General features: G+C 36.7%; 1 long non-coding RNA gene across 2 annotated transcripts in view; it reads left to right on the forward strand.

Annotated features, from left to right (window-relative positions):
- The window catches only part of LOC125270236, a 120,343-nt gene that overhangs the window by 90,067 nt on the left and 16,488 nt on the right, over positions 1-13,788 (forward strand). For both annotated transcript variants that reach the window (XR_007185304.1, XR_007185305.1), the window contains exons 3-4: positions 1,354-1,536; positions 4,915-5,051. This is a non-coding gene — a long non-coding RNA (uncharacterized LOC125270236). The remainder of the gene's footprint in view (positions 1-1,353; positions 1,537-4,914; positions 5,052-13,788) is intronic.

Below are 13,788 nucleotides of genomic sequence, written 5' to 3' on the forward strand. Positions count from 1 at the left end.
TTACAGTACAGACACTGCGGCCCCACCACAGGCAGTGGTCTTGATGACATCATTGTGGAATCAGACTTAACGGGAGAGGATGATACCCTCAATAAACCCATCCAGCTGAAAGTTGTAAAAGTCCAGAGAATGCTACAGCAGCGTGGTGCGAGAACCATCAGAGACGGAGAAAACCCTTTACGGGAGAAGCGTGGCTCCAGAGAGGAGTGGGTGTGGGCTGCTTACCGGCACTCCTTTAGATCATCCGACCATCCCTCCTGCCAAAATTCCACTCAACCGGAATTGCGATCCCTCACAGAGCTCCGGGAGATCCGGGAACGTGCTATCCGCGGGGCCCGGCAGCGGATACGGGCCCTGGGCTGTGAAACCAAATCAGACCGTACTGGACAGATGTGATGGGTTGAAGTAGACAGGGTCACTGGTCCATTACAAAATATGCACATCTGTGAGAGTCATCTAGTGATGTGTCTATTTGATCTGAAATCGTTTGACATGAAAAGGCACAACCTCAATCTTGGGAGTTTATTGTTTGATTAGCTTAGCATGTGGGTTAACAATAGCGTAGCATGCAGTCTCACTGTTTAATCTCTAATGACACACACCTGAGGCACGAGCAGGATGAATTTAAGGCATTTTGTCACTGTTTGATGTCCTCATCCAATTACTTTCATGATAACTTGGGTACGATCCAATTCACAGGGTCCCTGCGAAGTGTTCACTTGTTCCTACAAGCTAAGGGGATACTTGTAGAAGTTCACTTTACTTGATAAAATTTCATATTTTTGTTTTGTTTTTGCACACAAAAAAGTATTTTCGTCGCTTCATAAAAATAACGTTGAACCACTGTAGTCACGTGAACTATTTTAAAGATGTTTTTACTACTTTTCTGGACCTTTAAAGTGGTAATTAATATCAAAAATATTTTAATTTGTATTAAACCTGCAGGTCTTACGTGTTAATTACAGTGTTAATTACATGAGTAATTAATTACAGAATTATTACGTGTGTGTGTATATATATATATATATATATATATATATATATATATAAGATTGATGTAGCCATTGTTGTAGCCATTTGGATCATATTTTAAAAAAACAATGCCAATGACAAATGAACATAAAGTGTTTCACATTGCCTGTATTCACCCCACTGTATGTCACTCATTGTCATGTTAATGGTGTTGTAATGGTTGCATCTTGTGTGTTTTACCTTCACAAACAATGTAGAAACCACACTTGAGGTGAATCACACTGAATAATACCACATTTATTTTAGCCAAACTTTGTCTAGTACTGGTGCTCAATGATTGATGGGTACATTTTCTTTTCCATTTCTCTGTGCATTTTGTAGTGTCCTTCGGATTGAACATATACTCCCTATGAATTTGAATCTCACTTAAGATGGCCGAAGTGCATTTTGTGGGCGCTATCGAACCCGCTCTCAGAGGAACAGCTGAACTGAATCATCCAATGTGACGTGTTTAAAGAACGGCAACGTTCCCCCCCCTCACCTCCTGTAGGCAAAAGGCACACTGTGAGTAATTGCTACTGTTGTTATCCTCTGGTTTCTAATTAAAAAGTCTGTTAGAAACACAGAGCCAAAAGCTAGTGAGATAGCTTGAGAAGTGTGTGTGTGTGTGTGTGTGTGTGTGTGTGTGTGTGTGTGTGTGTGTGTGTGTGTGTGTGTGTGTGTGTGTGTGTGTGTGTGTGTGTGTGTGATATAAGTACATAAATCTAGCCTGACTGAAACTGCTGCTGTGGGTGCAAATGAATTGAACTGATCACTGAGATGAGTGTAATGATGTGATGAAGGTCGGATTGTGTATGTGTATGTGTGTGTGTGTGTGTGTGTGTCCTATGGGGCTCTTTATGGCTCTAAACAGAGTAATGAGGCCTGTGTTAGAGCCAGAGCTGTGGGACCACACACACTCTCTTCCACAGATAATTACACTTGCTCTCTTTCCCGATCTCTCATCTCGCTCTTTCTTTCTCTCATAAAACAGTCATTTATTACATGGATAATTGTTGTAGTAATCAACCTGTTAGTCACAATTAATACATTATTAGACCCAAATGTTTACTGCTCTTTCAGTCAGTCTCTTTATAGTTATGGTTTAAACTGATGTTACAGCATCTTTGACCTTGATGAAACTGTGAAATATTCAAAATCGGTATGAACAACAAGAGTGGTGCAATCGGCCAGTGTCGGCTCATTAAAGCAGGACACATTGTGGTTTGTTTTTGGAGATGATTGTATAGGCCAGAGAGTTCTAAGAGCATTGCTTTGGTTTTAGGCCTCTTTCAGAATAACACAGAATAATAAGTCTCATATACAAACCCAGAGGAAAATGCTATTGCTCTGTGGTTGCTATTTCAGAGCTCAGAAGACTTAACGTTTTCAGTTATGTTTTATTTATTAAGCAACAACTTAATCTTAAACGGCTCTTCTCCTGAAAAAAAATGAGAATTGTTAACTTACAGTATGACTATAGAGCTACAGTGTAATTGGGATATTGCACTGCACAATGCTAGATAGAAACACAAGATGTGAATAAAGTTTCCAAAATGCAGGGTGAAAAAATAAATAAATAAAAATCCTCACTTTTGTTTTTATTCAGTAGAGTGAGACTGTGTAAGTCGCCCCCCCAAAAGAGTAACAAAGTGGTGTTTTTCTTATTTAAGAATTTAAAAATATTATACGTCTTGGAGTTATTATTTAATTTTAATATTTATATTTAGAAAATGTATATTTAATTAGATATAAATACAGACCTGTATATAATTCCAAGTTATATAGTGTATTTCAAATTGATTTCTTTGAATGGCATTCACCAATTATTCAAACTAAAACTAAATAAAATCATAAATGTACTTACTTTAATATAATATAATATAATATAATATAATATAATATAATATAATATAATATAATATAATATAATATAATATAATATAATATAATATAATATAATATAATATAATATAATATAATATAATGGCCCCTTTAAGGATTTTCTCAGAAATAAATTATCAAATGTTTCCATGTATTTCAACAAATGGGATGAAAACACATATTCATCAAGAATATTCAGATTCTTTCACATAAATGTGCAGCTTGGAAACATAATTAGCTTGCAAATAAACAATACTATTGCAGACTTTGTTATCTGAGATTTGTTAAAACTCTACAGAAGACACGTGCGATTCCTGCACTCAAAAAGATGCACTTTCACTGTTGTTAGTTTCACTCAAACCATCCTTGTTCACATTACTTAAAAACTCTTGTAACTACATGAACTTAATGTAACTGAGTTGTTTCTACTAAAAAAATGAGTATTGTCAGCTTTACTTAATAGCATTAGGAGAGTAAATATAGAGATTAAAGTGTTAGTGTGTTTTTCATTAAAGGGAAAGATGTTGTTAGTTTATGTTAGTGTTTAATGTTCAGTTATGTTCGACATTTAGAGAAGTTTCTTCCATTATGCAGAAGAGTGGTGCCTTAGGCTGTGAGCCTCATATATGCATGTTTGAATTCCTGCTCTCAATTCAATTGAGTTCAAAGAGTTGAGTTTCAATAACTCATTCAATGAGTTATTTATTGAGTTCAATTATATTATTTTTGAGTGCATTTTGTAGAGCAAATAGTTAAAGGTGCCCTAGAATCAAAAATTGAATTTACCTTGGCATAGTTGAATAACAAGAGTTCAGTACATGGAAATTACATACAGTTTCAAACACCATTGTTTCCTCCTTCTTGTGTAAATCTCATTTGTTTAAAAGACCTCCGGAAAACAGGTGAATCTCAACATAACACCGACTGTTACATAACAGTCGGGATCATTAATATGTATGACCCCAATGTTGCATATGCCAGCCCATGTTCAAGACATTAGACACGGGCAGCCAGTATTAACGTCTGGATCTGTGCACAGCTGAATCATCAGACTAGGTAAGCAAGCAAGGACAATAGTGAAAAATGGCAGATGGAGCAATAATAACTAACATGATCCATGATATTTTTAGTGATATTTGTAAATTGTCTTTCTAAATGTTTCATTAGCATGTTGCTAATGTACTGTTAAATGTGGTTAAAGTTACCATCGTTTATTACTGTATTCACGGAGACAAGAGAGCCATCGCTATTTTCATTTTTAAACACTTGCAGTCTGTATAATTCAAAAACACATCTTCATTCTTTATAAATCTTTCCAACAGTGTGTAATGTTAGTTTTAGCCACGGAGCACTATCAAACTCATTCAGAATCAAATGTAAACATCCAAATAAATACTGAAGTCACATGATCCGACGCATGCATGGAGTATGCATGATGAACATCTGGTAAAGATCCATTTGAGGGTTATATTAGCTGTGTGAACTTTGTAAATGCACTGTATTATAGTCGAGAGCTCGGGGAGCAGGGAGCGTGCGATTTAAAGGAGCCGCAGCCTGAATCGGTGCATAGTTAATGATGCCCCAAAATAGACAGTTAAAAAAATTAATTAAAAAAATCTATGGAGTATTTTGAGCTGAAACTTCACAGACACATTCAGGGGACACCTTAGACTTATGTAACATCTTGTAAAAACTGGTTTTAGGGCACCTTTAATTTAATAAGGTAAATTAAGTCAATAAATGTGTTCACCTTACGTAATAAACATAACATTATTAAGTAAACTGCACTTATCAGAGTTGTATTTACTCAAAGAAATTTTGTCAACTTTACTTGAATTTCTTTTCTTCATACAACTAAATTGTTATTTGTACAAATTACTCAATATAGTTGAGTGGAACCACTTGACACTTCTTTTTTTTATATTATTATTTTCTATTATTAGAAGAAAAATCTCTAGTTGCTCATTTCTGATGTTTATTTCCTTTAGTAAAACTCTCCCTCTCTGCATTTGTCTTCAGTCTGCTTCATCCTCCTCTCTATCTGCCCATCGAGATCTGTAATGGTCGGCCAGGAAACAAAGTGCACATAACTCCACCACTTGTTGGACGAGGTGAAAGGAAGGGTGATGGGGACAGGAGATGCTAAGATGGGAAAGGTGATTGCATTGTGCTGTGGCACAGCTTGTACCAATTTCCTGAGTTAATGGGATATTTTTGCCTCGCTTCCCCTCCATGTTTTCTTTCGCTCATCTCATTGGGCACTAGCAAAAAAAGTTACTAACCTGGCTAAGAAAGATGGACAGTCTGCAAAATCGGCGGAAGGGCTCTCGATGCGCAAACAGTAGTTGATTTGTGGGTATCTGATGGGGGCTGTTGTCAGGTACATGTAGATGGAGGTTTGTGATTGACTTGCATGTATTACACACTTGAAATACAAGACCGTAGACAAGCACGACGTGAAAAAGACGAGGTCAATATTTATTAAATGTTTGAAAAATATAATAAAAACATGAAAAAATAAAACTGTCAAAGTTCTGGTAACACTTTAGTATAGGGAACACAAATAAACTATTAACTTGGACTTTTCCCCTCAATAAACTCCTAATATACTGCTTATCAATAGTTAGTAAGTTAGTTGTTAAGTTTAGGTATTGGGTAGGATTAAGAATGTAGAATAAGGTCATGTAGATAAGGCATTAATATGTGCTTAAGTACTAATAAATAGCCAATATTCTAGTAATATGCATGCTAATAAGAAAATGGTTAAAAGACCCTAAAATAAAGTGTTACCAAAGTTTTAAATTTAAAACAAAGTTTGCATGCCTTAATATGAACATAATAATGTGTAATTTAACAGCACACTAACCTTTATTTAAAGGGAAAGTCCATCAACAGTTTAAGTTCTCTTTGGCTTCCACTGTATTTTTTGTCCATACAATGGAAGTCAGTGGGTACCGAAACTGTTTAGTTACCAGCATTCTTCAAAATATCTTCTTTTTTGTTCCACAAAAGAAAGAATGTCATACAAGTTTGTAACGACATGAGGGTGAGTAAATGATGACAGAATTTTCATTTTTGGGTGGACTATCCCTTTAAATCAGCTAATAATAACTTACAAAGTAGGTGATGAAGAGTGTCCACACATTATCTCCAAACATATCAGACAAAGAAATAAACTGCTAGGTTTTATGGGATTTTAGTCAGAGATGGTCTATTTTTCAGGATGAATGAAAACAAGAGTGGGACCTATATTATTTTTGGAGGGAAATATCAGACGCAGGGAATTACAGAGTGAGAAACAGAGTGAGGAAGAACATTGTATCCCATTTGTGTTTGTGTAAACGCAGCAGCCAGACGCTGAGTCACTGTGATGCTGGACCGTTGTGTCCTTCTGTTCCGTCTCGCATGGTTTACTCTCAGGCTGCTGTAGTGAGTGTCCATGACTCAGGACTGCTGCCGTATATCACAAGGGCTCTTCGGCTCATAGTCTTGTCATCAGATAGTTCAGCTTGTACCTTTTACTGTTCTTTAAGACTATTATAGCCTAAAATATAGAGAATGAAACTGCCTATTGTTTAAAACATTAATGATGGTACAAATATATTGGCATAGATTCTATTTAGACCATTTTCTATGAATTTCCGCAGGCACAACGCAATAATTTCAATAGGAATTAATGCGATTGAGATTTTTGTGTGAGGGTAAAAGATTTTCCCGTGCAGATATTTCAATGTATTCAAGCTGGTTATGCAAATTTTCTGCATTTACCAACCAAAAGCTGCTTGGAATTTAAAGTTCTTGTGTGTGAACAGTGCTTCATACATTGCAACTTTAATGACAATAGAAAATTGACTTTTTTGCCCATAAAATGTTGCTAATGTGACCACTCAGATATTGAGATTATTTCACCTCTAAAAATTTTAGTTGGTCAAGTAAGTATAGAGGGTATGCATCGACGTCGCCGGAACGCGCTCCCTCAGCTGGACTGAGTGGCAAAAGAACCTGCTGCGTGACTGGATTTAATAGGGGAAACTGCGAAAACCCAAAAGTAAAACAAACAATTACACTAAAGGTTGGACTCGAAAGTGTTCCTTACAACTTGTCAAATAAACCTAATCCATGTATATTGACATGCAGCCAGGAGTTGTGTTTCCTGACAATTATATGTGCCTGATTTCGACGCCGGGGAAATACATAAAACAAATCTGCCTGTGAATATTTTATAGAACTGCAATATAGATCCACGTAAATACTTATATCAATGTTATATATATCGTCATATTGTCCAGCCCTAAAACATTTAGTTTTATAGTTTTTGTCAGTGTTTATTTAAAAACACACAATTATGCAGAATATATAAGATGGAAAATATTTAATTGATGAGTTGTCAACATAATATATAACAATTCAATATATACGGTATGATTTTACCTCAAAATCCAACAATTTGACACAAAATGATAACTGCAAATCCATGTTTCTCTACTGGAGTCGAGTTGTTTCTGTGAATTGCAGTGATCCATTTGCTTCTTTTTTCTGTAGCTTTCAGCAGTCTTTAAATATATTTTGTGTCAAAGCTATTTGTACAGTCGATCACAAAGCTCTTTCCTGTTTTGGAAGTGTTTTGTGTGTTTTTCACGGCATTCACGCTGAAAACCAATGCTGCCGCTCAGTCTTTTGCCACTTAGCGGGCGTGACCGCAGTCGTAGTGGTCGACGGTAACGTCACGTGCATACCCTCTATTGCAAGCTCATGACCGCAACACTGATTGGCTGTTTTTTTGACATGTTGTGCCATATCTTTTTGAGGCTGTCTACACTCTAAAACAAATGCTGGTTAAAAACAACCCAAATTGGGTTGAAAATGAACAAACCCAGCGATTGGGTTAAATGCTTGCCCAACGTGCTGGGCAGTTTTATTTAACCCAACTATTGTTTAAAAATTACTGTATGGCTGGCTTAAAATGAACCCAAAATAAGTTGGAAATTAAAAATCAGACACATAATTACTAGAAGCAACAATGGTGAACATTACATTTTATTAATAAGCAATTTAATAAATGTTTATTGTTTCATTATTATTCATTAAACTTATTAATAAATGTTAATTTATTAGACATATTAATAAATGTTAGGTAACGCTTTAGTATGGGGAACATGTTCGCTTTTCCCTCAGTAAACTTCTAATTTACTGCTAATTAATAGTTAGTAATGTAGTTGTTAACTTTATGTATTGGGTGGGATTAAGTATGTAGCATAAGTCATTAATATGTGCTTAATTAGTACTAATAAACAGCCAATATTCTAGTAATTTGGAAGCTAATAAGCAACTTAAAAGATCCTAAAATAAAGTGTTACCAAATGTTAATTTCCAACATACTTTGTTTTGTTTTGTTTTGTTTTTTTTTTTTTTTTTTTTTAACCAAGCAATACAGTATTTTTTAAATGATAGTTGAGTCAAATAAAACTACCCAGCAGGTTGGGTAAACATTTCACCCAACAGTTGGGTTAAAACAACCCATTCGCTGTGTTAAAACAACCCAGTTACTGGGTTTGTCCAATTTCAACCCAACTTGTGATGTCTTTAACCAGATTTTTTTTTTTTTGAGTGTACAAACAAATCAAAGTAAACATTAAAAAACTGGTACTGGTACTTGACATTTTCATTACCTGTTTAATCTTTGATGTTCTAAATTCAGTGAATTTTGGCTTGCACTTCTGTAGATGAAGCTGAATGTCTTTTCCCATGTAACGTTTTCAGTCATGGTCCCACACCAGCTGAACACTCTCTGGCTCTGCCTGCTTCAGTAGCCACACCCCCAACTCTATATATATCAGAAATTTTGACTCGTTTTCAGCTTCTGTACCTTTATTGATTTCCACTTGATGTTTCAACTGCCTAAATAAGCTGATCTTAATTATCTAAATGTCACTTCACAGTCCCCTTCAAGCTCAACTCTTTGTTAAGCCAACACTGCCTTTAATGTCCCCCAACAAAAATACACAAACGCCATCACGACCAGTTCCGGACAATCCATGAGTCACATCCCATTTGTCGCTGTCTGACTGTTGGACTGACCTTCCTTTGTCTTTAGAGTGAAAAAAGAGAGGGATAGTAAAACTGAGAAGGAAGAAAGGATCGTAAGGATGGTATTAGTGAATGAGTGGCCTGACAAATGTGTCGACTGGCACGCTTGGGGCTCGATTAATCTCCTTGATGAGTCTGGGCTAATGGGAGGAAGACCTTAAAGAGGACGGATGACCTCGCACCCACCTCCCTCCATGACACCCAGGCTCACATTAATGTCCTCCAGCAGAAAGATATTAAACATATTCTCACACACACAGCTCCGATCAAAACTGAAGGATTGTCATTTGATAAATTCACATGAGTAATAGCTCTAGAATCAGCTCAGATATTGTAGTGATGTTAGTGAATGTCAATGATGATTGCACATATTGTAGTACAATTATGATATATCACCCTGTCATTCATTGTTTATGTCTATTTTACTGTCAACGCTCAAAAAAAAGATTTTTGCTGCTTATCCAATTTATATAATTAGAACGAGCGAGTGCAACACAATTCTTGACCATTTTGTTTTACTAAAATTCTTTGCTGCAGTGTTATTTTAGTATTATTTGTATACTGTAATAGTATTTTTAATATTTTGAAATAACCTTTATTTTTATATTTTCAGTTTATATTTTTTATATTTTGAAAAAAAGGTAAATAGGTTGTTTGCAATCACGTGGTTCTGGTGACGCGTGAAATACCGGTGGAGGGCAAGCAGTGAAAATTAGAATGCAGATGGTAACCAGATCAACATTGTGAACGGAATACTACAAAACTGAAGTGAAAACACCAAATTATCATTCAATGGGATAAAATAGCTTCTCTTCCCTGCAAACGATAGCATGAAGAATGTAGATATTTAACCAAGTCAAAAACAAATAAGGTAAGCAGGTATCCATCTTAATTTCAGTATCAGCAGACGCAAAACGCTATTATAAAGGCGACAAGTTTTAAAGGTAAAAAAACTATATAAGTTATAAAAAACGGTATCAGTTATGTAAACGATATATACACCTTCTGGGTTCTCGATTTTATCGGTTTGAGCAACCATAAACGACGCAAAACATACGAATTTTGAGTTTTTGATAGGATTCCTATATAGAAAAATCAGTCCCTGCCCTCCAGACTCATTCACGCTGATGCTGTGATGTCATGTGCAAACAACCTATTAAATGGTAAATGTTAAAATGGTAATATATATACAAAGTTCTGGCATGAAACTCTAATGGGCAGGCTAATAGGTCCTTTAACTCAACCTGCTCATAATTACATCATTATCTATATGACACAGATGAGTGGTTCCTGCTGTATTAGTAGCCAATGAGCTTGCGTGCTCAATCTTCAAATACATGAGGTAGCATTTGCCTTAGCAGTGCAGTGTGCTTCAGAAATCTCCACCTTCCCCAGCTCCACCTGTATAGATTTGCTACGGGTATTTCATGTACGCTATATTGTACAGCAGCTGCATGTCTTACTTGCTCACAGCAGTGTGTCATGTATGTATTGGCAGTAGCAAGTCAGCAGCAGTAGCAGCAATAATCAACAGCAGCAGCATAGCAGATCTATTCCGCCAAGACCAAACATATCAACATTGTCATACCTATTACCATGCCAAACACTCTGAGAGTATATATATATACTTCAGATGCAAAAGCCTCTAAGTGCCATCTGAAATTTTATATATATATATATATATATATATATATATATATATATATATATTCTTAATCTTCACTCAATTTTATATATATATAAAATTGAGTGAAGATTAAGAATTGCTGCCACCTTATGTATATAAAAACCTGAGCAGCAAATACTACTACTACTACTAATAAGAAGAAGAAATCCTCCCTACCTACATCCAACTCTTTCTTTTCTGACCAACTCTTTTTTTAATTTTTTTCTGATCCACCCTGTAGATGTGGCAGCTGTGTTTTTCTCTCCATCTGTCTGGTCCGGTGCCTCCTGTCCAATTCTCATGTGATCTGTACACTTTCAATACATTGTCTGTCCAGACACTAGACAGCACTGAAGAGTGCAGCTCAAAGACATCACTTCCACTCCTCTCACCAGAGCACCTGAGAGAGAAAAACAATAATGACGTTTCAGCAATCCTGAAGAAACCTTCAGAGTCAGCGACTCTCCTACCTGGTGCATTAGACTAGGGCTTTGATATCCTCTCACCTTTCTGTATGTGTGTTTGAGGTCAGGGACAGACAGGAAATGTTGGCGTTCGATGTTGGGACTCCATTACACAGCAAATGGATTCGGGAGGTTACAGAGGTCACCTCAACCAATCCTAGGTTCTGTCAAAGTAAAGCCCTAAGCAACATTTTCTGAAACTTTTCACCGTGCACCTTTAATGTGTGTCCGTGTGTCAACCCAAATGTTAAAGCAAGCAGAATGTCAGCTAGCCTGTGAGATCCAATGCGGTCAAGGTAGTCGCTGAGAAGTAGGTGCTCCTCGCCCGTGACATTTGCTGACACATTGAGAGGGACCGCAGCTATACGAAAGCTTTAGTCCCGACGGCAAGAACATGATCTTTTGACCCTTTCGCTCATGACTCTCATATTTCTCCGCGAGCGATGAAAGATGGACGCTCGCTTTATGATGAAGGTCACTGAAAATCCTGTTTCTTCCATTCAGAAACTGACTTGTCGCTCCAAACTTTCCTCCCAACACCTGGGAGATGTGTGTTGACCTCAACTACCAGGTTTAAAACTGAACAGAGGCTTACAGTGGGCCTCTGATGTTAATGATAGCTCTGCTCGCACATTACCCATAATCCTAAGCTCTTTTTGCTGCACTAACTCGCACGCAATTACCGCTGACATTTTTAATGTCACCTTGTCTGGAGGAAAATTGCTCCATTTATTCTTTATTCCCATATAAAACCATGAATTATTCCCTGCTGCATTTCTATGTTCATTTCCTGTTCATTTCTTCTCGTGCTTCTCACTCGCACACATTTATCCCAGCTGTGAGCTGCATTTGCTTGAGTTTGGGTGTTCAGGGATGAAGTTCTCCCCTCTGGTTTTTAATCTAGCTCAACTCTCTCTCTCTAATTGGGCCAGGAAAACCACATTGTCCTTGCTTTTGAATGCCTTGGAAAAAGCTATTGTCCTGGATACCGTTTCACCATTGACCAGAGAGTTTTATAGAGAGTTGAAACGCTGCATGACATCATATTAAACTTGTATTCAAGTTTAAGTGTGTACTTTTTATCTATTGAGTGCCGAGGTATCAAAAATAGAACCATTCAAGGAGTTTTACATGATAATTTGACAGCCTAACGATATAAAAGCAGAACGAACATGATTTATTGTAGGTGTTCTTACAAAAGAAAAGTACAAGACAAGGTAAATGCAAAAGGGTTGTTATTTAATGTACAGTATATGCATTCATAATCATTTTCTTTCTAAGAAAATGAATGCTACTTACAGTTGCTCAGCTCTTTTTTATCAACTTCCATCATTGTTCTCATTTTTATTTTGAATCTATTAGTCACATGAGAGACTTTGAGGTCAGAGGGCAAGAAATAATTGGTCACCAATCGCACCGATACTGCATTGATTAACGCAGTCTGTTTTCTGACAGATGTACACATAAACAATCATCAGAGCGCTGATTGGAAAACTCAATTAGGAAAGAATAAGCCCTGACAAATCAAACACGAGTCCCACTTATACCATCATCAAACCACAGCTGACAGTCCTCATTTTCTCGACGTTCTCTTTCTCACCCCACAGGCAACAAGCAATGGAAAACACAATACATAAAAAAATAAATTAAATTTTTATTAAAACAAACAGTCTCGGCTGCTGAAGCCTGCATTAACATTAGCCCTCAGCTCTGTTCAAGTGTTGGATATGTTGAGTCCCGAGGTCACATCCAGCTCCCCTTTGCGTACATCGTCATTTGCCTGTCTGTCAGCCCCGAAATGATTGGTTATGCAAACCGTAATTCATCAGTGACAGCACGCAGAGTGGTTACTTTATCTCTAACGACCCTTCGGATGGAAAGGTGGAATCAATTCTGACAGCCTCACCTCATCTCAACGCTTGCTGATCTGCATAACACTAGACACGTAAATCAACCGCAGATGTGACAAGGGAATTAATTTGAGTGTGTATGTGTGTGCAGGGGCGTCATGCACCTAATATTTTTGAGGGGGCACCAGGGGCAGTTCTGGCTCACTTGGTGCCCTAGGCAAGATATTAAAAAAAAAAAAAAAAAAGCAAAACAAAACACTTCAACTGCTTAGTTACACTGCAATGTCTAATTGCATTTTTTTCCTAGTTAAAATTAGTGCTATTTTAGTATCTTTTTTTTAAGGTTTTAGTTTCAGTTATACAATATACTGTAATACACTGCCCGGCCAAAAAAAAAAAGTCGCTGTTTGGATTTTAATAGGCAAATACTTAAGAGTCTATGAATGGATCATTATTACAGTGATTATTATTTTTCTAGAATGTTATATGTTTGGCAACTGTTCTTTCAACCCTAAAAGATGGAGTGTGTAGCTTTCCATTTCTTAAACAACCATGTATGAAGATTTATCTTGGCCATATTCCGGGATAACAATGTCAAGATTCATCAGGCTCAAATTGTGAAAGAATTGTTGGAAGGGAGAATGAAGAATAATTTTCACACATGAATTGACACTGACCTTAACCTCAGTGTAAGTTTTTGGGATGTGCTGGAGGAGACTTTACAGAGTGCTCACCTCTTGCTTTGTCAATACAAGATCTTGACCAAAAAATGATGCACCTCTCGATGGAAATAAATGTTGTGATGTTATTTCCATCAAGAGGTGCA

Source organism: Megalobrama amblycephala, linkage group LG6 (genome assembly GCF_018812025.1).
Source record: "Megalobrama amblycephala isolate DHTTF-2021 linkage group LG6, ASM1881202v1, whole genome shotgun sequence".
NCBI lineage: Eukaryota > Metazoa > Chordata > Actinopteri > Cypriniformes > Xenocyprididae > Megalobrama > Megalobrama amblycephala.